This window comes from Ictalurus furcatus, chromosome 15, assembly GCF_023375685.1.
Source record: "Ictalurus furcatus strain D&B chromosome 15, Billie_1.0, whole genome shotgun sequence".
In the NCBI taxonomy this organism is placed as follows: domain Eukaryota; kingdom Metazoa; phylum Chordata; class Actinopteri; order Siluriformes; family Ictaluridae; genus Ictalurus; species Ictalurus furcatus.
This window is the reverse complement of record NC_071269.1, coordinates 464,007-490,376: the sequence shown is the minus strand read 5'-3', so window position 1 is coordinate 490,376 and position 26,370 is coordinate 464,007. Positions and strand designations below refer to the sequence as shown.

Sequence of the window (26,370 nt, the reverse complement as noted above, 5' to 3'; positions counted from 1 at the left end):
TAGTTGTTGCAGCTCTAATCAGATCACACAATTTAACAAATAAGTGATGATTCTGTCTAAAGAAATGTGAAGTAAGCATGTGGCAATCGATCAATATTTCTCCAAATGCACACACTTTTGGACGTTGTTTGGCAAAGCCCTATGATCACAAACAAATAAACAGATGCAATTGAATTTGTATGTCTCATTACTTAATTAAAAATATCAATAACTACCAGTTTGATTTTGCATGTTTGATGTGTATTCCTTAAAATATTTTAAAAATACTGTCACTGTAGCTGTTTTTTTTAACCATAAATAGTGGTCATATATCAATGCTAGAGTCCTAAATCCTTCTAATGACTTACATTTTGTCAAGATTAAATACGATTGTCATGGTAATAGTGTGCAGTAAATGTAAACAATCAACAACCGTTGAGGTTAATGTTACTTACCTCAAACAATGTTGCATCCTCAAAATGCCTGGGTGTCTCTGCTCTGACGCAGCCAGGTATGTGTTAGTATGCACGCATACAGCAGGGGGGAGGGGAGCGGAAAGGAGCGTTTTGATTGACCGGGGGGGTGGGGGTGTATCTGACTGACTTGGATTGAGAGATGCTTTGCTGAAGCAATCGCCCAAAAGAGATTTTATGTCATTATGAGAAGTATCAAAATATTTTCAGTTCATAATGAAATGGTTCATTATGTCCTATGTGGCAGGGCAAGTTAAACTGTTTGGAGGAGGAGTAGCAAAAATGGCAGTTAAATGTAAGCATTTTTTAGCATGTAATTGTTACTTTGTTACTTTTGACCAACAGGTGATGGTGGTACAAAATTTGTTACATAGCCTCAGGTCTTGGCCTTGAAAATGTCTACCAAGTTTTGTTTCAGTGAGCAAAGTCACTGCTGAGATACATCATTTCCTGTTTGGCGGCTTCACGGTCAGATTTGTTAGCTCATTACAGGCAAACCTTTGGAGTAATCGAAATTCTTTGATAACTTCTGTGAGGCTTGTTAGAAGGAGTAGCGAAAACAGATTTTAACAAAATCTGGCAGCACTTGGCCCAAATTTGGTCAGAATGTTCCTTAGACCCTCCCCAATCAGTGTGCCAAATTTCACAACTTTTTACCAGATTGTTCTATGGGCTAGAAGAAGAGCAACAACAACAAAAACAAGGTGCCTACGCACCTTTGGTGCTTGGCCCCCAAATAATAAATATAGCCACAAATAATAAACAGACACGTTCTCTTTGGGGTCTTAGCCAATTTGTCTCCTAGTGGCCAGTTCTTGACATAGAACAAAAAGAGACCATAGATGAACATACTTATCAAGTTTTGTAACAATACCTCAATGCTAGTTGTGTAAAATGTGTAAAAAGTTTTTGAAGTACTTCAGTGGCGATTAAATATTTAGTTACAGATATCAGATTGACTCAGCACACCAAATTTCAGATCAAATTGACTTTTGGTTGCTGAGAAATAGCTATTTCAACTCTACCCCTTTTCAAAAGCCATGCCCCAAACTCTGCAGATCACCTCAGAATCCACCCCACTTGGATTGATTGGCATGTAGTAGTCATACTGTTCAGAAACCAATGTTTTTGACAATTATTGAGGTTCACACTCTCAACCTTGGAGTAGTTTGGAAAAGTAGGTTTAGCATATTATGCAAATTATGGTAAATTGGAGTGGCCGGGACTAAATGTTTAAAATAGCCAATTTAAACAGTTTGAGCCAGGGACTCAGCACAAGCAAGAACTTTCACTATGCCTTTTATTTTCAAAGATATATGCTTGTTTATGTACGCAAAAACATGAATAATGACCCCAGTAGCACATTTTAAATTGCATCTGATAGTAGTAGGTCCCTACCAAACCTATTTTCATGACGATAGCTTTTCCCTCTCTATCTCATGCAATCATGACAGCAAGGTCATGCACTGTTCGAGATGACAGGCACATTGAATGATTTTCTCCTTGTTTGGGAAATCCACAGACAGTTCAGTTACCATACTCAACATGCATGACTTTACATATCCTCAGTCAGTAAAAGGTTTTCCTTGTCTTACAATCTCCAATGAGCCAGCAAGGCTGGCAGCATTCAGGCTTCCAGTTGCCCCTGTCCACGCTTGCAGTTTACGTTCCTTCAGCTTTTGCCCACTGGGTACTTTGCTACAAAACCTGCATTGTGGATTTCAAAATGTCTCTTAACATGTGATTTTTTAAATGAGGCAACACGTTCTGTGCAAATCAGACACAGCAGAGCACCAGAGCTTTCAATAAAAGCATATGTTTAAGTCCAGTCACATTTAAATTTTCTATGCTCCTTTGAATACTTTCTTTTCGCCATCTCCACAAACTAGCTAGGTAGCTGCTTGAATCTGAGCGTGAGAGGTTACCATAGAAACATAAGTGGTTTACCATTGATTGGCGTCGTGACACTCGCGCACAGCACTGCATACACACAATGGCTGGAACAACTTCAAATATACTATTGTAAACTGACTTCTCATTAACCTCAGTAGGCTGTACAAGAAAGGAATTGTAATTGACTTTGCATTTTCTGCAGGAAACTGATCTCTAGTGATGTGTTTTAATGATCATTTGTTGGTAAAGGGTGAGACACCTGGTGAGCCACATGATTTTTGTCAAAGAGCCACGTGTGGCTCACAAGCCATAGGTTCCCAACCACTGGCATATGACCTCAGAAGTTTTGTGTGAACAAACGGATGCATGGCAGACACCAAGTTTGACCAACTATGGCATAATTGGTATCACTGTATCACTGACCACAATCATTACAATAGGCAAAATTATTCAAAAGTTATTAGACTTTTTAAAAATTTCATTATACTTTTTGACCACAAAGTGGCGCTGTCTTGAAACTTCTTGAGTACCTTCAGAGCATGGTGCCGATTACACATACAGAGTTTTGTAATGACCAATGCGTTCGTAAAATATAACATTTTACTACAAAATTTGAAATGGCTGACACTCAAAGTGGCCAACATGGAAAAATCGGTACCGTTCGACTTTGTATGCCATACCGAATGCAATGAGTCAAATCTCGGAAGGTATAAGCAAAATTATCCATTTTTCATATCTCATGACCACTAGGTGTCACTGCACTCAAACTGTGCAGGTACCCTCAGACCATGCTTGTGATGACAGATACCAAGTTTTGTCTTAATACGCCAAACTGTTTCAGAGATACAGCCTCACATCCATTTTGGCATGCTCTTCATGGAATTCGTTGACGTGCTATACGAGAACAGTCTCAAAAAGCTTTTGAAGATGATATGAATAAATTTTTATGAAAATCGAACGATCCGCCTAGGAGTTCGAAAAAGTAGGTTTTTCGGAAAATTCTAAATGGCAGAAAATCATCTGGAGCCAAGGAATTATAGAAAAAAGAATCTTGTTTCCAGCCCTTACGGTTCAAAAGTTATTAGCATAAAAGTGAGTGCAACTATAAAAAGTTGGTGGCACTAGAGGGTTTGAGATCGAGACTCCAAAATTGCTCTTGTTAATGTTGAGACTATCCATTAGCTGTAATAATAGTTGTTTTTTTTATGTTAAAGAGACATGTGTGGGGGAAAGACATGAGCAGCTAATTCCTGTCTGCAGTCACTAGGGTTTCTTTATTAGAAATTGTTCATTAGCTGCATTAACTGCTTTGATTTCAAAGTATTTTTGTAGTTTAACTCAAGCAGAAATATACACAGAAAACATCTACTTTTATTCACATTTGTTGGCTGCTAATTATGAACTATGAGCATAGCTCTTTGAATCTATAAGCTACTGTTACAAACAAACACAGCTAATGTTAGTTTGCTAGTTTGTTAGTTAGCCAGTCACATGGTTATATCAGAAAACAAAGAACTCCTGAAATAACTTTATCCTTGTGTGAATCAGCTGCTGTTTAGGGACACTAGACATCACTTGGCTATTAACAACTATCTAATCTCCATAATATTTACCTTTGTTCACACACAGTTTAACTTACATTTGTGTATTCTCCTAACAAGAGGCCACCAGAGTTTTCACTGGAGCATCAGAGCTCCTCTGTTGGGTTTCTGTAGACGAAAGTGAAAAGAGCAAATGTACGGTCACTTCAGTGGTTGCTTTTTCAAAACTTTTAACCAAAGCTGAAGCGCTTCTTAATGTTTAGGAGACAGCTGGAGATTGTACGACATCCCATATCCACATTTGGCTCTGGTGTGTGGTTTATGGTTAAAACGTACATAGTCTAAGAAAATTTTTCGTTTGTGGCAGTTAAGGCAGCCCTTAACTGCACACACAATACCAGTTTTCTGCAAATCCATAACTATTAACATTAAATATGAGATGTTAATGGCATTGTTGAAAGATGCTGTGAATTATTTATTTATTTGGGGGGGGGGGGGGGGGTATCAATATCAAAAGTAACAGTCAGTATCTGGTGTGGCCTCCAGCTGCTGTAAATACTACAGTGCATCTCATCTTAATGAACTGTACCAGATTTGTTCAGTTCTTGCTGTGAGATGTTACCCCACTCTTCCACCAAGGCATTCTCAAGTTCTCGATCACATCTAGGGGGACGCATGGTTACATGTGGTTTGCCACTGCAAGATCAATCAGTTGTCCCTCCAGTCTCCCTGTAGAACTGTCTTAGGCCTTACATTACAAACATTGCAGTCTATTTCTCTAACCACATCTGCAGTACTCATGCCTCCCTGTAGCAGGCCTATGGCATACTCATGCAGGTAAGCAGGCAACCTAGGCATCTTTCTTATGTTTCTTCAGTTTTTAGAGTCAGTAGAAAGGTCTCTTTCGTGTCCCAAGTTATCGTAACCGTGACCTTAATTGCCTCCCACATGTAAACTGTTAGTGTCTTAAGGACTGTTCCACAGGTGCATGTGCAATAGTTGTTTATGGTTCGTTGAATGAGCATGAAAAACATTGTTTAAACCCTTTCCAATAAAGATCTGTAAAGCTTATTTGGATTTGAAAAATATATCTTTAAAAGTCTCCTGAAAAAGGGATGTTTCTTTTTTTGCCGAGTTTAGAACCAAACTATAACCAGAAATGGCTAACAGCATGTCTTACACAAAACCAGTGGCGTTGCGAGGGGGTCTTTGAGGGTTTAAGGCCCTGAGCTTTTTGAAAATTGAACATGTTTCACGTCACAAATAAAACAAGTCTTATGTCTTAATTTGTTCTCACAGTAATAGAAATCCATCTGTCCATGATGAAAAGCAGTTGGCACTGGCCGTGGTAGATTACCGCTTACCTTACATGTTCATTCCATTCCAGACTGCATGTCGGTCGTGAGTGTAACACTCGCAAAATGACTTTCAAAAAAAGAAAGAAAAATCTCTACTGTTGTCTATTAATATATATATATATATATATATATACAGTGAGGGAAAAAAGTATTTGATCCCCTGCTGATTTTGTATGTTTACCCACTGACAAAGAAATGATCAGTCTATAACTTTAATGGTAGATTTATTTGAACAGTGAGAGACAGAATAACAACAAAAAAATCCAGAAAAACGCACATCAAAAATGTTATAAATTGATTTGCATTTTAATGAGGGAAATAAGTATTTGACCCCTCTGCAAAACATGACTTAGTACTTGGTTTAAAAACCCTTGTTGGCAATCACAGAGGTCAGACGTTTCTTGTAGTTGGCCACCAGGTTTGCACACATCTCAGGAGGGATTTTGTCCCACTCCTCTTTGCAGATCTTCTCCAAATCATTAAGGTTTCGAGGCTGACGTTTGGCAACTCGAACCTTCAGCTCCCTCCACAGATTTTCTATGGGATTAAGGTCTGGAGACTGCCTAGGTCACTCCAGGACCTTAATGTGCTTCTTCTTGAGCCACTCCTTTGTTGCCTTGGCCATGTGTTTTGGGTCATTGTCATGCTGGAATATCCATCCACGACCCATTTTCAATGCCCTGTCTGAGGGAAGGAGGTTTTCACCCAAGATTTGACGGTACATGGCCCCGTCCATCGTCCCTTTGATGCGGTGAAGTTGTCCTGTCCCCTTAGCAGAAAAAAAACCCCAAAGCATAATGTTTCCACCTCCATGTTTGACGGTGGGGATGGTGTTCCAGGGGTCATAGGCAGCATTCCTCCTCCTCCAAACACGGCGAGTTGAGTTGATGCCAAAGAGCTCCATTTTGGTCTCATCTGACCTCAACGCTTTCACCCAGTTGTCCTCAGAATCATTCAGATGTTCATTGGCAAACTTCAGACGGGCATGTATATGTGTTTTCTTGAGCAGCGGACCTTGCGCGCGCTGCAGGATTTCAGTCCTTCACGGCGTAGTGTGTTACCAATTGTTTTCTTGGTGACTATGGTCCCAGCTGCCTTGAGATCATTGACAAGATCCTCCCGTGTAGTTCTGGGCTGATTCCTCACTGTTCTCATGATCAATGCAACTCCACGAGGTGAGATCTTGCATGGAACCCCAGGCCGAGGGAGATTGACAGTTCTTTTGTGCTTCTTCCATTTGCGAATAATCGCACCAACTGTTGTCCCCTTCTCACCAAGCTGCTTGGCAATGGTCTTGTAGCCCATTCCAGACTTGTGTAGGTCTACAGTCTTGTCCCTGACATCCTTGGAGAGCTCTTTGGTCTTGGCCATGGTGGAGAGTTTGGAATATGACTGATTGATTGCTTCTGTGGACAGGTGTCTTTTATACAGGTAACAAACTGATATTAGGAGCACTCCCTTTAAGAGTGTGCTCCTAATCTCAGCTCGTTACCTGTATAAAAGACACCTGGGAGCCAGAAATCTTTCTGATTGAGAGGGGGTCAAATACTTTTTTCCCTCATTAAAATGCAAATTAATTTATAAAATTTTTGACATGCGTTTTTCTGGATTTTTTTGTTGTTATTCTGTCTCTCACTGTTCAAATACAACTACCATTAAAATTATAGACTGATCATTTCTTTGTCAGTGGGCAAACGTACAAAATCAGCAGGGGATCAAATACTTTTTTCCCTCACTGTATATATATATATATATATATATATATATATATATATATATATATATATATATATATATATATATATATATAAATAAAGGAGAAAAGTATGAGTGCGAGAGAATTCAGGAAGGATGTTATGCCTTACTCCAGTGGGGGGGTGGGGTTGAAAGAAAAGGAAAAAAAAAATTCCTCTCTGACTCCGAGGAGCCAGAAGGGTGTGCTAAAATCTGAGCAGCTCTCAAGCATATAAAAAGCTGCTTGAAGTAATTACTAAGGCTGGATGAGCTTTTGTTCCTAGTGAAAAATCTCCCTCACACTTCAGAAAACTCCCATTTTTCCCCAGAAGTGCATGACAAAATATCAGGCTTCTGAGGGAAAACCATGCATAAGCTATATTTATAACCCCATGATGTCGGATTATTCGGCTATCTTGGGGAATGACTTTAGTTACGCTGAAGGTGGAGGAGGCGCTTGCGAGCCACGTCTCCATCAAAGGCAGGTGTTTTAGGGGGGCCGACTTTGCCAACCAAGCCATGTAAGGCCACCGCGGCATTGGTGGGCAAGGCGTATGCAGTAGTGGGTCTTGCTTGTGGGTCACTGCAGACAATGGCAGTGTTGCAGGCCTACCTAGCAGAACTGCTGAATGAGCTCAACATACAGCGGCATTCAGCCAGTTCCTTCCCTGTTGTGTCGAGTTCAACCGGGCATCCACAAGTGGAGCCTGGGCCAGCGCTAGTGCGAGGGAGGCACAGAAGGAGAGTGTGGCAGCCCACCAGCCCCCGCAGACAGCCAGGGAAACTAGGCAGCCACAGTCGCAGCCTGCTACTAGACCTGATCTGAGAATGGTCATAATGGCCAAGCAGACAAAGGAGGAGCAGTCCTGTGGGGATGTGGAGGGACACATCAGGGGACATGAGGTTGTTAAGGCAGTTAGCCCTCAATACTACTGTAGGGCCTCCCCTAACCAAGGCTGTCCCAAGCTTTCAGTGTTCTCTGGTCAGCGAGCTGTCACAGGGCAACGAAAATCTCATGCTTTCCCTCCAATAGAATGTGGAATAGTTAACGTCACTAAAAGACCATCTGACAGCGTGGAAACTACTGCCAAATGTGTCTCTATGGGTTCTGTCTACCATAGAAAGGGTTACCGGGTCCAGTCCAGAGCTTGAACACAGCAGTGGTCTCATACATCAACCACCAGGGAGGATTATGTTCGCGCCTCCTGTTCAGGCAGGCGCAACCAATTCTTCTCTGGGCAGAGGCAAAGTTTTTGTCACAGAGTGCAATGCACATTCTGGGCAACTGGAATGTGGGGGCAGACATCCTGTTGAGGCAGGGGCTGAGGCCCAGGGATTGGTGGCTCCATCCAGAAGTGGTGGAGTCCATATGGTGGAGGTTCGGCCAAGGCCGAATGTGTTCACCTCCGAGGAGACAACACACTGCCCGCTGTGGTTCGCCCTCACACCTCCCGCACCATTAGGGCCGGACGCCATGGTACACGTGGCCGAGGTCACATCTATATGCTTTTCCCCTCAATCGCTCTGCTCCCACAAGTTCTAGCAAGAGTTTGCCAAGACCATCTACGTCTGCTGCTAGTAGCACCTTATTGGCCAGCTCGAATACGGTCCTCAGAGATAATATCCCTGCTAGAAGTCACTCCTTGGGAGATTTCCATCAGCAAGGATCTACTGTCTCAAGCTGGAAGGGTGATTCATCACCAGCGGCCGGTACTATGAAAACTGTAGGGCACCAGACCATAGATTCATGTTGAACGCTAGAGCACAATCCACCTGGAAATTGTATGTGCTCAAGTGGCAATTTTTGTCTTGTGGTGTGAGGAATGTCAGCTAAATCCAGTGAACTGTGCAATAGCTACAGTCCTGGAGTTCTTACAAGGACGTTTCTCAGTGGGGTTGGCTCCTCCACCAATCAGGGTCTGCATGGCCGCCATTTCGGTCAGCCACACCCCTATTGATGGAGCCTCTGTGGGGCAACATCCTCTAACTTCAAGGTTCATGTGTGGTGTCAGGCGGCCGAGGCCCATCTGCAGACCACGCATACCTTCCTGGGACCTTTCTGTGGTCCTGAAAGTCTGTCAGGTGCCCCAATTGAGCCCTTAGAGTCAGCCTCTGAGAAGCTTCTGACTCTAAAGGTAGCTCTTCTGCTGACCATGACTTCTCTCAAGCGATTAGGAGATCTACAAGCTCTCTCTGTTGCCCATTCCTGCCTTGACTTTACTCCTGGATTAGCCAAGGCCTTCCTGTATCCTAGGCTGAATTATATTCATAAAGTGCCTACATCTGCTTTCCAGTCAGTAGTGTTGCAGGCTTTCTGGTCCACCTCCGTTTGAACAGGCCATACCCTCAGTATGATGGTGTGGGTATATAGTGCATATACTGTACATAGCACACAGTATATAGTATATACACTTGTATATCGACACACTAATTTATTCTATTCAACAGTCCACAGTTCAGAAAAGAAATAACTCACTCAAACCACACTGTTGCAAAGAGACTGTAATTGAACTAAACTAACAAACATGTCACTGTAAGGACACCTTATATCAGTACAACATGTTATATCAACAGTACAAGAAACCATTACATAACATACAACGCTGCCTGATCCAGGCATATGTAATCCTTGCAAATCCAAATTCAACATTAACAATTCACCATCTTATTCTAATGCGAAGGACCCCAATAACACACGACACATGTAATAAAAATTAAAGACATTACAAAAGTGTTCGAAAATAAGTGCATGTTTGTGCGGGACTGCCGGTAGGCAAATATTACCATCAAATCTGGCTAATTATACATAAATGGAAATAGGCAGCATTTAAAAAGAAATATGTAGCGAATTATTCATCATTGTGCAACATGAATACCACATGCCAAAAGAACTTACACTGCTCAACTCAGGGGCGCTGCTAGGGTTTCTGGGCCCCCTGGCTAATTTGTACTCTGGTCCCCAAGCCCCTACCCCCAGTTATCTTTTCTTATTGCCACGTGTGAAAAACGATCATTATCAATCAGGGCTCTACAGTGCGACCATTTCACTCGCATTTGCAACTGAAAAGTACTTTGTGCGACTGAATAAATATTTAGGCGCACTGGTGCGAGTGACCTGTTCGGAGTTGTATAATACAATCGGAATAAAAACTACAGGAAGTCCAAAATACAGCTACACCGCGCAGCAGTTACTTTCACACTGCTTTTCATCATGTCAGTCAACCAAACAAGTGTGTAAATACTGCAGAGAAGCCAAGAACCGCAAAATGACCTGAACCTGCGACTAGGACATACTCATGTAGACACAGCGGTGTTGGGTGCGAGTAAATTAATAATAATGCTAATGCTACGATGTGGGTTTTAATGCAAATGTCTTTATTAAATAAATTCCTCACCAATCATAATCAAGAGTAGCAACTGTTCAGTCTGTAAACATACAGTACACTGCTGCTCTCCATTTACTAACTCTAATAGACAGGGCATTCACTTCACTTAAACTCACGGTTGCCAGATATCACTAGAAAAGTCAATTACAGTTTTCATGTTTTGATCATGCAAATAAAAAGAAAAGACAGAAAATGTGCTTATTTATAAATAACTAACTTAATATAAAAAAGATACAATAAATTCATAAAATATAAATACAATGACAATTGAAATAATGTTTCATTACTTTGGGTTGCATTTAATACCATAGCTTAGTTCGCAATTTCTTTAGAAGGCTATTAGCCTTTTTCCTAAGATGGTTAATGTTTGTGTTAGTCTACTTTTAATTAGGACTCTTTCTTTGTTTTAGATATTTAAAAATAAATATTTTATGCTGTTTATTTAGCAATTAACCAACAGTATTTCTCACTGCTATTATTTTAATTCAATTAACAGTGACCATGAGCAGAGCTTACATTTAACTGTTTATGACAGTCTTCCTGATTAAAGTTTAAATAAAAAAAGATTGGCATCTGGATCAGCGTTGGCTGTAAAAATCCTGATCGGAGCATCAGTAATGAACACCATTAAACTAAAGCGCTTTGCATCTGACGGGTAAATGAACTCACCCAATCACATCCTATATGAGATTATTCAGATATATACACAATACACAGAGCGGTTCGAGAACTGACTCCAGCCCAGAACCATGACAGTGGAAAATGTCTTATATTGTAGCTTTAAATATATTTAAGAGGAGCAGACTTCAAACACTGAACATTGAGGTTTATTGTATTTGTATTAGGGCTGCAACTAATGATTATTTTCATAATCGATTAGCTGGCAGATTTTTTTTTTTTTCTTCGATTAATCGGATAGGGGCAAATTTTCAGTACCATTTTTTTCATTTATTTAAAATAAAATCCACAGACTGAGTGTTACAAATATAAACTTCAGACTAAAACTTTACACAACTGTTTGTCCAATTATATAAGACTGAAAAGAATACATGTACACATACATACACACGCACATGATCCACTGATGTATCGGCCAATAATCGGTATCGGCCGATAAAGGCAATTTATCACGCTATCGGCCAATAGTTTAAAAACATCCAATGATCAGGGCGATTATATCCTGTTAATCAAAAAAGGGCGGGAAAACACATGGATTTCATGCTGTGTGTAAAGATGATGTTTCTTGTGTGAAATGATGACAAAACTGCAGTCTGTAATCTCTGCACTGATAAAATTTTACACCGGACGCTGTAGCAGTGAAGCAGGAGTTTCTGCGTCGAGTGAGTTTTTTTTTTTGAGGCGTTGCTCCCGCTGAATTAAAGCGCCAGTACACCATTGAAAGATTTAAATGAAGTGAGTTGACAAAAGAGTATATATATAATTTTATATTTTATATTATATTTTATATTTATATATATATATATATATATATATATATATATATATATATATATATATATATATATATATATATATATATATACACACACACACACATATACATACACACACACACACATTCTGTGCAAAATATATGCGCTTACGTAACAATTTAGGCCTATTTTTGCCTGAGGCCCCCACATAATCTAGGTTTGCCTGTCCCCACATCAGGGAACTTCACAAACAGCAAACATAGCCTTTGTATAAAACGAACACACCAAACAACAAATATAGCCCATGTACAGTAGGGCTCCTTGTTTAGGAATTAAGTATTTTTATCATTTCAATAATAGTCTATGTTTTGTCTTCTAAACATGGCTAGATAGATAGCCTTGCAGAATTCTGTTTATTTTACACACATTTGTGTTGCCCCTCTGACTTCACACAATTATTCCTGTCAGTTAAACAAAGTCTCCTTGCAGTGTGCGTGCGATGTTGTAAATAACTTTAAATGTGTTCATTTAATTTAGCCTGAGTCGCAAACTTCATCAGGTGACTATACATTGTTTAAGGCAGTTCTATTTGTTACGATACTTAACAGTTCCTATATCAATAAGTTTCGTTCATAATGTTACCCCCTTTGACCCAGTATAAAATTTCACACCGGTATCATCCCTCTTAACCAGAATAACCAGTATGACCATATACCGTGGCAAGTCTAATCTAGGGTACCATACAGTTTACATGACAACTTTAATGATCTGATCATTGTCAAAATCAAATAACGTTCAAACTCTTATAGCATCCCCCTCTATACGTGTATATTCAGGTGTGTAATAATTTACAAGGCAAATACGATGACAGTCTGTCACAGGAACAGGTGATGCATCAAAGTCTTAAACCTTCTTCCTAGACTTCATTCCCAATTTCTGCTACTGACTAAAAGCACCGTTACAGTAAATGCCAAATATGTCCACCCTGAAAAATATACATCTACCCCAAACTGGGTTTACGTGGAAACTAGCCTGAGATGCTGCAATATATCCAAATTCTTTGAACACATCCCAGACCAAGTGAAGAGAAGAATTAGACTGGTAATTATGACTTTAGTGTGCGTGTGTTTATTGCATGAACACGTCACGCTTTCCTCCAGCCAACCAGACACGCTGATGACGTCACGCCGAACAACTTCGCAGAATTCATCCACATTTCACAATAGGGCGCATTTGTGGAAATGTGTTTTTAAAACCCCTACAGCTGAGAACTGAACGCGGTCCAACATGGTGGCAAGCAGCAAGGGCTACACAATAGCTGAGAAAGCCAGTGAAGATGCGAGAAAAGAAACGAGTCTCCAGCTGAATTCTGCTTTAACCCCAAACTGTAGCTAGTGGCATCAGTCGCAGGATATGAGCGCAGCGGGCTATGACAAGGCAGATATTTATTTGCGTGCAGAACATTCAGGCTGATGGCCATCGTATCCGTGATTCTTTTCCTGGGTTATAGAAGCCAAGACAGGGTGAAACCCAAACCTAATCCGAGTCCTTACCTTGGATACAAACAGAAAGCCTTTCAGACAGTGAGCTGCTCGGGTCGTCGTTATTTCCTCCTTCTGGAATATTGTTAGCAAAATTCACCGGTGGTCCACAAGGTTAGCAGATGAGAGACAAAGGCGACTTCAGCCCAGAGAAAGCGGTCTCGTCAGAAAAGAGACGCCGGTTCTCTAAGCAGCAACATTTAGACATATTAGGCTATAACAAAGCGATTAAAATGCATGACTGTGCGCTGTTGAGGTGGTATTTCACTTATTTTGTGATACGGGTATATGAGGCGATGACTTAAATGGTGCTGACAATCGGTGGAGTTCTTTAAAAACGGAAATAGAACGAAGGACAATAATCTTGGTCAGCTAAACTAAAAAGGTAACACTTTCACGAGAACATGCAGCCAACAAACGATGAAGAAGCTGGCTTTAGCAAAGAGCTAGCTGTATTCAAATAGACCAAACCGAGAGCAGGCCAGTTCGAGTCCATTTTCTTTTCTTTTTTTCCTTTTTTTTTTTTTTAATGGTGGTCTTAAACACCGATGTCCTCAAGTAAAATCAAATGTTAATATCGTTAGCCAGCGCGGAAGGTGTTGTTTTAGAACAATAATGATTTCTTCTTTGCCAGAGCACCGGGGATCATCCGCGCTCCTCCAGTTCCTTACAACCTAACAATAGGGGATGAAACGCTGCACGAGATCCATTTATACTTAGAGTGACATCACGTGTACGCTGCCGTGGAGCATGCTGGGAACTGAAGTCCCTTTACAATGTAAAACATTCATTTTTATGAAACGACACAGTTACTTCTTCGAAAAAAAAAGTTTACATTTTAGCTTAAATTGAGCAATTCAAATTGAGCAATACTGTAATCTAAAAAAAAAAAAAAAATCATACATTAAAAAGGTTCATTCCTGACGGTTTGTTGAATTCAAATCAGTGCTAACCATCCATCCATCTTCTATACTGCTTATCCTTTTTCAGGGTCATGGGGAAACCTGGAGTCTATCCCAGGGAGCATGGGGCACAAGGCGGGGTACACCCTGGACAGGGTGCCAATACATCGCAGGGCACAATCACATACACACTCACACACCCATTCATACACTACGGACACTTTAGACACGCCAATCAGCCTACCGTGCATGTCTTTGGACTGGGGGAGGAAACCGGAGTACCTGGAGGAAACCCCCGCAGCACGGGGAGAACATGCAAACTCCACACACACAGGGCCACGGTGGGAATCGAACCCCCTTTATTTTAAAAACTCACATGGTGGATTGTGTTCAGTGTTACCTGATGTTATTTGATGTTACCTGGCTACAAACAATGCTTACAGTGCAAACTGTGTATTTTTTCATTGTAATATATAGAGATAAAAGACAGAAATATCTCTTCTCTCTCATTTTATATATTAAATAAGACCCAGTAAACCAGTGGTTGTGATCCTATGACTTGTAGACAAAAAAAAAGACCTCAATGTGAAAGGCCTGTAAAATTAATTCCATATTTCAATGTTAGCTATTGTTTGTTGCATATTTGTTTGTTTTTGAGTTGTCTATGGACCTAAATAAAGTAACTGTTATTGAAATTTATTATTGAAAAACCGTGTGTTTTTATAATAGTAAAATATCAGTTTTTGCAATGGCTCTTTCGAAAAAATGCATTAACCAAAATGTAAAAAATGGCTCTTTGGTGAAAAATGCAATAGACAGTGCATAATAGTACCCATCACCACTCTTGAGTTAAACCCTTATGGGCTCTGAGCTCCCAATGAGAATATATGGTGTCCAAATATTAAGAAAATAAATAGTTCTGCATCTCAATGCAAAATGGCATGGTCACTTTTGTGTAGGGCTGGAACTACCACCCACAACCCAGGACTCCAATGTGTATATGGCCAGATTTATCATATTGGTGACCTGGCACTAGACAGTGTATACATTTTAAATGTATGAATTATTTAACTTTACAAATGTAAAAGACTTGTGTGTTGTCTATACAGTCTGCTCTGAAAGTATAGGAATGGCAAGGCCAATTCTTTCGTTTGTGCTATATAGTAAAGACGTTCGAGTTTGGGATCAAAAGATAAATATCAGATGATGGATCAGTATTTCAGCTTTCATTTCTTGATATTAACATTTAGATTTTTATGTGAACAAAGTATTGGAACAGATAGTCTTATAGTAAATTAAAATAGATGACGCCTGACAATAAACAATATTTGGTTGCATATCCCTTGCTTGCAATAACTGAATCAAACTGGCTACTCACCGCCCTCATCAAACCATTGCATTCTTAATTTGTGATGCTTTTCCAGGCTTGTACCGCAGTTTCTTTGTTGTTGTTTGTTTAGGGGGTTTTCTCCCTTCTGTCTCCTCTTCAGGAGGTGAAATGCATGCTCAATTGGGTTAAGATGTGTTAATTTAGACTTGGCCTAAACCTTCCATTTTTTTGCCCTGATGAACTCCTTTGTTGTGTTGGCAGTGTGTTTGGTCATTGTCTTGATGGATGATGTTCCTCTCAATTAGACTGGATGCATTACTCTGTAAATTGGCCTGTTCCAGAAGCAGGCATGCAAGCCAAAGCCATTACACTACCTCCACTGTACTTAACCAATGAGCTTGTATGTTTGGGATCTTGAGCAGAGAATTTATTTCTCCACACTTTGGCTTTTCCATAAATTTGTTACAGGCTTTTTGTTACAGTACCGCCGGCAGATGGCGCTGTGGCGACAACGTGCACGAGCGGCTTGAGAGCACGCACGTGATTGAAGTGAGCATGGACGCTAAAGCTGTGTCAAGTGTTGCCAGCTGTCGGCAATCAAGAGACTGGTTACTTAAACCCCTCGCGTTGCTGCGCACATCGCGCGGCATTAATGTAACATCAAGTAAAGTAAAGCGGAGAAAGGACTAATGGTGTAAGGACTAACAGAGAAGATGACGGAATGATTAATGGTGCCAGGTTATGATGTTGCCATGCTCTGTCTGTTTTCCTGTTCCTTAGTTTATACCCTGTCATAGTTGAGTGTTTGTGTCCTGTTGTAGTTAAGAGAGTTTATGCCATGCCATAGTTAAGAGAGTTTATGCTATGCCTAGTTGAGACTGTTGATGCCCTGTCATAGTTAAAAGATGTGTTCATGCTCTAGTTAAAAGATGTGTTCATGCTCTAGTTAAAAGATGTGTTCATGCTCTAGTTAAATGAAGCATTCATCCATCCATCCATCCATCTTCTACCGCTTACTCCTTTTCAGGGTCACGGGGAACCTGGAGCTTATGCTCTAGTTAAATGATGTGTTCAGGCCACAGTTAGGTGTGTTCATGTCTTAGTTTAGAGGAGTGTTCCTGCCTAAGTTAAATGTATATTTGGTTCTTGAGTTAAGGTGAACAGCATACACGAGGAGTGTACAGATTTTTGCTGCTGTGAGAGCATGTAACAAATGTGTCTTTAAAGAAATGATAATGATGGGTTCGTAAGGTGGCTTTGAGAGTTCCTCCAGGACCACGGACAGATCCCAAGGTGGGACCAGTGGTTTAGATAATGGGTGTAACCGCCATGCTCCTCTCATAAATCAGCAGATGAGAGGGTGCTGGCCTATAGAACCTGAGTCAAGTCCAATATGACGTGATAGGTGCATGATTGTCTTAACATATGTTTTTGCTGTTCTCATTCCCAACTCGTAAAATACCGACGATTTGTCACGCCCCTAGGCGTCACATACTGACGCAAAAGGGACCTTCCACGTCTGTATGAAACGCTCTGGTTTCTCACTTGACTCCAATGTAAACCCGTCCGCAACGGTAAGAGACGCTCAGAGTAGACGCTCCAGCCATCCATTCACTCCAATAATAACCCGATCAGGGTGATATATGACGCTGTGAGCATCAATCAATCAAATCAATAAATAATAATAAATCAATCTGATTGGCAGAGGGTCCTCAGTTATTATTGGAGTGAATGGACGGCTGTAGCATCTGCTTTAAGAGTCTCTTACTGTCGCCGACGGGTTTACATTGGAGTCAATTGAGAACCCAGAGCGTTTCAAACAGACGCAGAAAGGTCCCTTTTGCGTCAGTATCAGACACCTAGGGGCGTGACAAATCGTCGGTGGTCGAGGATTATGGGTAGTGTAGGCCTTTCCGCTATCCAAAACATACGAATAAAACTTTATTTCTCAGAATCGAAGGAGAAAAAAATCATACTGAGGGCCACATAAACTACATCTGCAGCAAAGTCACGTCAAGGCGATTTGGAATTGAGAAATCTCCACAAATTAACCTCAACATGTCCAAGAAGAGAAAAATTGATGCACAAAGAATTGCAGCAGAATTAAAAGGCAAACTGCAGTCGCAGCAGAATGTGCTCACAAAAGCTACAGCCAAAAATGATGCAGCAGTGAAAGCAAGTTTTATTGAGGCTGAAGAAATCACCCAAGCTTCAAAGTCTTTTTCAGAGGGTGTATTTTTGAAGCAGTGCATGCTAAAGGTGTGTGAGCAGGTGTGTCCCGACCAGATACAGACTTTTCAAAATATCAGTTTGTCAAGAAACACCATCACGGACCGAGTTAAGGAATTTGCAGGAAATTTAGCAACACAGCTGGCCAAAGAGACACGCAGCTGTCTAGCTTTTTCATCAGCTGTGGATGAAAGCACAGACAACATGGATACAGCGCATCTATCCATTTTTATTAGAGGCGTGAAGCCGGACCTCTCTGTCACTGAGAAGCTCTTGGATGTAGCTGCCATGCATGGGACCACAACGAGCCGGAACATTTTTGATGCAGTGAAGTCCATAAGCAAAAATAAATTGCCGTGGGAAAAGTTGGTGGGACTAACTACAGATGGTGCACCTGCGGTGTGTGGAGGAAAAACAGGCTTGGTTGGACTAATGAAGGAGAAATTGCAAAAAAGTAACTGTCACACGCCCCTGATAACGCATCACTGCATTATCCATCAAGAAGCTCTGTGTGGAAAGGTTCTGGAGCTGGTTGATATTATGACCACGGTCATGAAAACAGTGAACTTTATTTGGGCGCGTGGCCTGAATCACCGCCAGTTCCAGCTGTTCTTGCAGGAGGGGGGCTCAGAGCATGGAGATATGCTATACCATACAGAAGTAAGGTGGCTGAGTAGGAGCAAAGTCCTCAAATGATTTTTTTGAGCTGAGAGAAGAAATTGCTCTTTTCATGCAGAGCAAAGGAAAACCCTTGTCTGAACTATCAGATCCAAACTGGCTGTGTGACTTTGCTATGTTATGTGACATAACCGAGCATCTGGCTCAGCTGAATCAGAAACTGCAGGGATGTAAACAAGTCATCACACAGATGTCCGACATGATCACAGCATTCCAGCGTAAACTCAACCTCTGGCAGGGTCAGGTGGAGCAGGACAATCTCACCCACTTTCCTGTTTGTCAGATCATCTCAGCCTCAGTTCCCAGTGCTTTTTCATGTGCTCGGTTGACTACCAAACTGAACCGGTTAATAAATGAGTTTGATAGGCGCTTCTCTGACTTTAAAGCGCAGCACTCTGGTTTTGACATCTTTCCCAATCTTTTCACCGCCGACGTCTGCAGTGCGCCCCATAACCTTCAGATAGAGTTAATTGAGCTTCAAACCGTTTATGGCCTGAGAGCAAAGTTCCAGGATGCTGCAATCGAGGACTTTTACCGTCTACTGCCCCCTGGTTTGATGCCACAGCTCCGACTTCATGCTGCTCATATTCTGTCCATGTTTGGGAGCACCTATCTGTGCGAACAGATGTTTTCAATAACAGAATGAATTTAAATCAAGACTAAGAACAGTAGAATGTGTACAATTTAATGATTGTGCATACATTTTGTTTTGTGTTTGTTATTTCCAGAACATGATGTATGAATGAGGATGTGTGTGAGATGGTGTCTCAGGGTGAGGACGGATCTACTTGATATGTTCAAGGACAGGCAGCATCACCTCACTGTTGTTCTTTTTGCAAACTGCTACTTCTGTAATACATGTTGGTTGTGCCATAGTTCTGTCCCGCCTTGACTGTGTTGAAAAAAGTTCTGAATGAAGTTAAGAGTTAATATCATAACTTGTTTACAATATTTTTCTTTGCTTAAATAGTTTGAACACTGATTCAAGTAATGTGGGTTTCAAACTGAACATTTATTTTTACATCTGTGCAAATGCATATGTAATATTTGTAAGTGGAATACATAATAAATACAATAACAGTTGTTTAACAATATAATAAGGTGTATTTTAATTTATTTTAAATTACTTTGCATTTTGTTACATTCATACTGTTAATGTGGCCCATTGAGCGCAACCATTATGCTGATGTGGCCCTCGGTGAAAATGAGTTTGACACTCCTGAATGGCCATTGGGTGTGGATGCGCTGGCCAACAAATGGCCGGACGCATTACTGTACACTGTACACCTCCGCTAAGCCTAATTTGTCCGACACTGCGGAGAGTATGGGAATGTGGCCATACGATACTAGACTAACTCCGGCACCCATAATAACCCTTGTCAATACCGGGCAATCGGAATCATCATATGGCCGCATCCCATACTCTCCGCAGTGTCGGCCAAATTAGGCTTAGCGGAGGGAATGTGTACAGTAATGCGTCTGGTCATTTGTGGGCCAGCGCATCCACACCCAATGGTGCATTGTCGCTTGCCAGGGAAAGAACAGCGGACACTGCACGTTTTCGTGTGATGCGAAGAGATTTATGACAGCCTGCCCAAATCTCTGCCACACCAGGACAACCACCTGAGGGTGAATATCTCATTCCCCAGGAAGAAGAATTCCATATGGACAGCAAGTCCGCTCCCCTGTTCATTGTTCCTAGAATGTGCATTCAATTTTTTTATTTGTATAGCACTTTTTACAATAAACATTGTCTCAAAGCAGCTTTACAGAAATATCAACACGGTATATAGATATTAAAGGTGCGAATTTATCCCAACTGAGCAAGCCACTGAGTGGCGATGGTGGCAAGGAAAAACTCCCTAAGATGTTAAGAGGAAGAAACCTTGAGAGGAACCAGACTCAGAAGGGAACCCATCCTCATCTGGGTAACAACAGATAGTGTGAAAAAGTTCATTATGGTTTTATATGAAGTCTGTTTGGCCTTAGAAGCAGCCGTAGTCCCAGCAATCTGGAATTGGAGTAGATAGAGCTCCATCCAGAGGTAGGACATCCGAAACGGGTCAGGCAGGTCCGGAGAGCAGAAAGGATCAGGATCTCTAGTATCTCCATAAAATCGTGTGTGGCTCGACAGAAGGAGAGAGGGAGAGAAGAGATTATTAGGACTGTGCTTAGAATAACAGAAAGTCTATTCATGGTAAGCTTGAGTAAACAAATGTGTTTTCAGCCTAGACTTAAACACTGAGACTGTGTCTGAGTCCTGAACACTAATTGGAAGGCTGTTCCATAACTGTGGGGCTTTATAAGAGAAAGCTCTTCCCTATGCTGTAGCCTTCACTATTTGAGGTACCAACAAATCGACTGCACTTTTTGATCTAAGTAGGCGTGGCGGATCATAGACGACCAAAAGTTAGCTTAGGTACTGTGGCATGAGACCGTTTAGTGCTTTATAGGTTAATAATAGTATTTTATAATCAATGTGAAATTTTACTGGGAGCCAATGCAGTGTGGATAAGATCGGGGTGATGTGGTTGTATCTTTTGGTTCTAGTTAGGACTCTAGCAGCTGCATTCTGGTCTAACTGGAGTTTGTTTATGTTCCTACTGGAACGTCCAGATAGTAAGGCATTACAGTAATCTAATCTAGAGGTGACGAAAGCATGAACTAATATTTCTGCATCATGTAGTGACAATATATTTCTTATCTTAGAAATATTTCTGAGATGAAAGAAGGCTATCCTAGTAATATTATCTACATGAGCATCAAATGATAGGCTGGAGTCAATAATCACTCCAAGGTCTTTAACTGCTGTACATGATGAAACAGAAAGTCCATCCAGAGTTACTGTGAGATCAGAAAGATTACTTCTAGCTACATGTGGTCCTAGTACAAGTATTTCTGTCTCATCAGAATTAAGTAAGAGGAAGTTAATAAGCATCCAGCGTCTAATGTCCATTACACATTCCTCAACTTTATTAAGCTGCTGTCTGTCGTCTGGCTTCGCTGAAACATACAACTGTGTATCATCAGCACAACAGTGGAAGCTAATTCCATGTTTAGGAATAATTTGACCTAGAGGTAGCATATATAAAGTAAAAAGCAGTGGGCCTAAAACAGAACCTTGTGGAACACCAAATTTAACTTCGGTATGCGTGGAGAAGTCTCCATTTACATCTACAAACTGATAACAATCGGTCAAATAGGACCTGAGCCAGGAGATTACTGTTCCCTTAATGCCAACAACATTTTCTAATCTATCAAGGAGAATAGTGTGATCTATAGTATCAAAGCTGCACTAAGGTCAAGTAACACAAGCAGCGAGACACAACCCTTATCAGAGGTCAGTAAAAGGTCGTTTATTACTTTAACTAACGCTGTCTCTGTGCTATGATGAGGTCTAAATCCTGACCGATACATTTCATGAATGTTATTCCTATGTAAGTACGAGCATAGCTGCTGTGCTACAACCTTTTCTAATATCTTAGAGATAAAGGGGGAGATTTGATATCGGTCTACAGCTGGACAGTTGAGAGGGGTCAAGGTCAGGTTTTTTAATCAAGGGTTTAATAACTGCTAATTTAAGTGATTTAGGTACATAGCCAGTGCTAAGGGAAGAATTGATTATATTTAAAAGTGGTTCAATTACTCCAGGACAAATCTGTTTAGAAACATGTAGGTGCAGGATCTAGTATACAAGTTGATGAATTTGCTGAAGAGATTAATGAAGCTAATGAACTCTCTAAGGGGAGTAAAACATAACAGATTAATGAAGCTAGTTGGGTCTCTCTAAGGGGAGTAAAACATTCTAAACATTGATCTGATATTGCTATATTATCATCTACAGGGTTAGTTTTAAAACTGCCTGGTTTTAATTTAATAGCCTGAATTTCACATCTAATATTTTCAACTTTACCAATGAAAAAATCCATGAAATCTTCGCTACTGTGTAGTGATTGAGTGTTTCTTTCTGTAGTGGTTTTATTCCCGGTTAATTTTGCTACCGTGTTGAATAGAAATCTAGAATTGTTTTTGTCATCTCCTGTTAAGGTGGAGAGATAGACTTTTCTAGCATCACTAAGAGATTTTCTATATTTCAGTAAACCTTCCATGCTGTTTGAAATATTACCAATTTGGTTTGACGCCATTTACATTCTAATTGTCGAGTGGTCTGTTTTAAGGTACGTGTTTGATCGTTATACCAGGGTGCTAGTTTTTTCTCTCTAATTTTCTTTTGAGTGGAACCACTCTATCTAGCGTGTAGAGTTAGAGTTAGAATGTTGACTCTAAGCATTCAGTCGCCTGATCGAGTTCTATGGGATCAGACGGTGATCCAAATCTAATTGATGTCTCTAGGAGGTTATTGATGAAACTTGGTGCAGTAGCTGATGTGAATGTACATTTTACACGGTAGCGAGGCGAGGTGCAAATATTATGATCAATACGCAATCTAAACGAGATGAGATAATCCATAGTGATTTTTGAGAAAGTGCACAAAATGTTTCAAACACTGAAAAAACACTGTTAATAGCTTCAACCAATTGATATGCTTCAATTGATGGTGAACATCCTGTTCTGAGAAAAGATGGGGTTCTCCAATGACAGAGAGCCCTCATGCATTCTGGCAAGACAAGCACTCTGTGGCTGAGACAGTTCTTGGCTTTTGGCCCTGCGATGCCACCCAGTCCTGAAATTCCTCATTCTCAGTAATCCTAGGGAACTACTGCTACTGTTCAGGCCATTAAGCCTAGTAGCCAAAGACCCATGTGGACAGAGAATGATCTCCCTCGTTGAAAGAGGGTGATGCAACTGTGAAACGTTCCGATGCACTCCTCTGATAGAAAATCATGAAACACCACAGAGTTTAATCTGAGACCCAGGTAAATGATTTCCTGCAAAGGAATCAGACAGCTCTTCTTTTGGTTTATATTGAAACCCAATCTTACCACATGTGTCACCAACATGTTCGTATCTCTTTCCGCTTGCTGTTGACATGGTGTGGAGACAAGCAGATCATCTAGATAAGATAAGACTCTGATATCTTAACAGGGTTAGAGCTCCCTCTATACATTTGCTGAATACCCTTCAAGTTAGCAAAAGGCCGAAGGGAATCTTCACATGCTTGTAGGCCACACCCTGATATGCAAATTTGAGATATTTCCTGTAAGCAGGAAAAAATATCTATGTGAAAGTATGCGTCTTGGAGATCTACTGACGTAAACCAGTCTCCTTAACAAATAGAGTGAGACAATGTTCTGAGCATGAACATTTTGAACCTGTATTTTCTATGGTGTTTGTTGAGGACCCATACATCCAGGATGAGACGGAGACCCCCCTCTTTTGCAAATCACAAAATACCTGAAATAAAAGCCCTGACAGCTTTCCTCTACCAGGATTATTCTCATCACTCCTTTCATAAGCAAGGAGGATATTTCTTCCTCTCGAGCTGATTCCCCTTGGGCTGCTGACATTATCATTCCACTGAAAACATGGGGTTTAACAGTGAACTGAAGCCTGTATCCCCTGATTATTGTGGTTAAAACCCAGGGATGGAATGCGCATGCACGCCAATTCTCCGTCTGATCAGCTCACTAGTGGTGCTGCTGCCCCCTCTAGTGGCGAATGGGGGTGGGGGGAGGTGTACTGCAGCTCCATCCAAGGAGTCATATTCATTGCAGTTTGTTTTATTATTTTTTGTTTTGCAAAAGTTTCGGCCTCATGTAACCAGGCTTTGGCTGTGGGGGTGTATTTCCCAGCTGCTGTGTCAGAGGGGGCCGAGAAGTCAGACGGCTGGTTTGGATGATATGGCAGAGCAGACAGCTTTCTGGGGAACCAAGCCTTGAATGCCTCTCCCTCCTTCTTCCACAAGTCACAGTCCTGACGCATTGCTGTTACAGTTGTGCCAAACATGGCCTTTGGATCAATGGGGGCATCCAAAAACTCTACATTCTTCTTTTCAGGGAGTCCTGATAAGCTCAGCCACAGTGACCTCTCACAACTGTCAAGCCCATACTCTGAACTGCTCCACGAGAGGTGGGCAGGTTTAAATCTGTCAATCTGCCTTAAACCGCCAAAGCTGACAATTTATACATTTTCTGGAAAACAGAGGATGCAATGTGCTTTGTTTTCCCTGACAGTGAGGCTCCGGCTGAAGAGAAAGCTGCTCTATGGCTCAGGTACAAATGGTTTGCAACCGATGTTTCCACAGGGGGAGGGACCACCATCCCTAAATCTTCTATTGAGCAGGTCCATGTCCATCTGCATGTCCTGCGCACTCGGTGGCTGGGACTGATTTGGGGGGAAGGATAGCATCCTTGTCATCTTCCTCCTCATCCTCAAGGATGGTTGACAGGACCTCATTATCTTCATTGTCTTCCTCTCCTGCTTCAAACAGTGGGGGAAGGATAGGTGACACATTGTCAATCATTTCTCCCCATGTGTTTGGAGCCTGAGGACACTCCATGAGTTCCTTTCTGGGTTGAGAAGAGAGGCATGGGTCCTTCTTTCCTGCGACTGCCACTCAGAGTCTTCTTTCCTGGTTTTTAGTTGAGAAAGAAGCACAGGGTAACTGTCAGGGTTAGACAGTGAGGCTTTTGCATGTTTAGCATCCAAGCCAGAAATGTAGAGTCTGTGCGAAGTCTTTGCAGAGATCCACGTGCCATAAGTACATGGGTGAGGAGTATGGCCTTTTCCCCCGGGCTCTCTGGCTATTCTGGCTATATGATTGAGCCGGCGCCCTCTTTGTACGTTAAGTCCACCACAACATGAAAACTAGTGTGGAGCTGTGCCTTTTTTTATTGTGTGGTAATCACCCCCAAATTTAGTGAAAAAAACACTTGGAGAAGGAAAACTTGCCTTAATGCATTAGTTATCCCACTCGAAACAAAGACTCCCAACAGACCCAAAGGAAGAAATATATTGAATTTGGACTTTACCATGAGGCTCCATCTGCAAACTGTTGAGCAATAATTTCCAATGAGACTGCTGAGAGCAGCTTCCGGTATCTTCCACAGGGAAGAGAGCGGAAGGCAGCGGCGACTTATATTCAGGGAGGTGGGACTCCCTGATCGCTGCACCGATTGGTCTGTCATATCACCAGACATGGTGTCATTGGTGCGTCCGCAATCGGTCACGCCTGAGGCGTTCCCATAGTGAGATACCGAACAAATGTTAGAAAGTGAACTTTTGTGGCTCAGCTCTGTATTTCTTTGTGAATTCCACTCTCAACTTCCAATTTTTACTGCTGATGAGTGGTTTGCATCTTGTGGTATGGTCTCTATATTTCTGCTCTCAAAGTCTTCTTCAAATGGTGGACTGTGATACCTTCACCCCTGCCCTGTGGAGGTTGTTGGTGATGTCACTGACTGTTGTTTTTGGGGTTTTCTTCACAACTCTCACAATGTTTCTGTCATCAACTGTTGTTGTTTCCCTTGGCTGACCTTTTTGATGTCTGCTTGTTAGTGATGACTGCTTGTTGAGTGGTTTCATCCTTTTTCAGGACATTCCAAATTGTTGTATTGGCTATGCCCAATGCACAGTGGCTCTGATAGATTTTCCCTCTTTTCTCAGCTTCAAATTGGCTTTCTTTTCTGCCATAGACAGCTCTCTGGTCTTCATGGTGTTTTATCCTTTTTAACAACAAATGTAATCTTCAGAGGCAAAATCCAGGGCTCAAACGAAGAGTAGATATTCAGATTCATCTTTTGATCTCAAACACAAATGTCTTCAGTGTATATTTATATTAACTCTAGTAGTCAGTCAGTCTAAAAATCTAGCCATAAAAAATAAGGTATTACTTGTTAGAAGTTGCTGTTCTACAAAATGTTCCAAATATCCAACTTCTTTAAGAGCAAAGAACCCATTGAAATCAGTCAAAGTGATTGGGAGTATAGTGTT

At 41.2% G+C, this 26,370-nt stretch overlaps 1 protein-coding gene and 1 pseudogene across 2 annotated transcripts in view; one reads left to right on the top strand and one right to left on the bottom strand.

Moving 5' to 3' along the window:
- The window catches only part of csrnp2 (cysteine-serine-rich nuclear protein 2), a 32,556-nt gene extending 17,660 nt beyond the window's left edge, over positions 1-14,896 (bottom strand). The window contains exon 1 of one of the 2 annotated variants that reach the window (XM_053642736.1): positions 13,351-14,896. The gene's annotated coding sequence lies outside the window, so the exon portion shown is untranslated. Of the gene's footprint in view, positions 1-3,984; positions 4,340-13,350 lie in introns of those variants that run through there. The other variant, XM_053642737.1, reaches the window with a different exon arrangement.
- Positions 14,897-17,291: 2,395 nt separating this feature from the next.
- On the top strand, positions 17,292-19,123 carry LOC128619380 (general transcription factor II-I repeat domain-containing protein 2-like; annotated as a pseudogene).
- The last annotated feature ends 7,247 nt before the right edge of the window (positions 19,124-26,370 follow it).